At 25.1% G+C, this 1,342-nt stretch overlaps 1 pseudogene; it reads left to right on the top strand.

Annotated features, from left to right (window-relative positions):
• The first annotated feature begins 272 nt into the window (after positions 1 to 272).
• On the top strand, positions 273 to 391 carry LOC121214098 (uncharacterized; annotated as a pseudogene).
• Positions 392 to 1,342: the final 951 nt, after the last annotated feature.

Below are 1,342 nucleotides of genomic sequence, written 5' to 3' on the forward strand. Positions count from 1 at the left end.
TCTTTTAATTTGGCTTCATAACAGAAGTCAAATATAAACATATTCTTTATATAAATGGAAAATGTGCTTTTAGTTTTATCTTCTCCTCACCCCTAAAATTTTATTAATAACAAAAACATAACATTAAGTTATTAATAAAAGTAACTTATTTAAAATTTGTTAATTTAAATATATATTCCCTCATAAAAATAATAAAATTATATGAAAGAATTGATTTCTTTTAAATGTTTAGTATTTTAGCTTGATATAAATGTTAAAACAAAATTGTTAAAGGGTGTGATCATACCAGCACTAATGTACTGGATTCCACCAGAACTACGTAGTCAAACGTGTTTAGGCGAGAGTAGTATTAGGATAGATGACATTTTGGGAAGTTCTCGTGCTGCATCCTTCTTCTTTTTTTAAAAAAAAAAGAACTTTGTGTATTGACCTGATGGTCAAAGTATTTACCACTCCAAGTATGATATACGTTTGAGTCACACTAATTATATTACTGTTAAGATTTTGTATCCTCTTGTAATTTAAAAAAAATTGTTCAAAATTAAACAACTCCTATATATGAATTATACTTCAATTTTGTCACCAAAACCTATGGATTGGTGCATTTTCATTAGGGGTAAATTGGGAATGAGAAAAAGAAAAGGGAAGTCTCATGATGACGGGAGAGGGTAGAGTAAAGGCAAGAGAGGAAGGGGAACTAGAAACGCTAATGATTAGGTTTGTCAAATACAAGGGCAATGGGAAACGAGGGCAATCATTTCAGCTGCTTACTGTTTTCTTTTTAGCTATTGACTTTAATCATTCAATCAGTTTATATATTATTTATTATAATAAATATAAATAATTTAATTTATATCTACTTTTATATTAACCTCTAATTGAGTTACTGTCGTTAGTCAATCGAGTATCAACTCTATTAAAAGAATTACTAAAATGTTATTTCGTATTTAAAATATATTATACTATAAGAAATACTTTTAGTTCTTTTTTCAATTTTAAAAAATTAAATAAAATATACATATGGTGGTTTAAATTTATACCAATTACATTACTAAAACTTTAAATTTATCACTCAACTAAATGTTTTTTTTGTTGTTGTTGTGATAACATCATGATAAACATTTATATTCATTTTTTATATAACCATGTGTGTTTTCATCTATTTTATGATTTGTGAGTAAAACTGTTCAAGCTAGGGGTGGTATTCATTTAGTATTTTTTTTTCATTTTAATATCTTACATATTTTATATATTATTAATTAATTTCAATCTATACTTTTCATTATTTATCATATATTATTTTCAAACATACATTTATAATCTAAATACATGGTTTCCACAA

This window comes from Gossypium hirsutum, chromosome D01 (genome assembly GCF_007990345.1).
Source record: "Gossypium hirsutum isolate 1008001.06 chromosome D01, Gossypium_hirsutum_v2.1, whole genome shotgun sequence".
Lineage (NCBI taxonomy): Eukaryota > Viridiplantae > Streptophyta > Magnoliopsida > Malvales > Malvaceae > Gossypium > Gossypium hirsutum.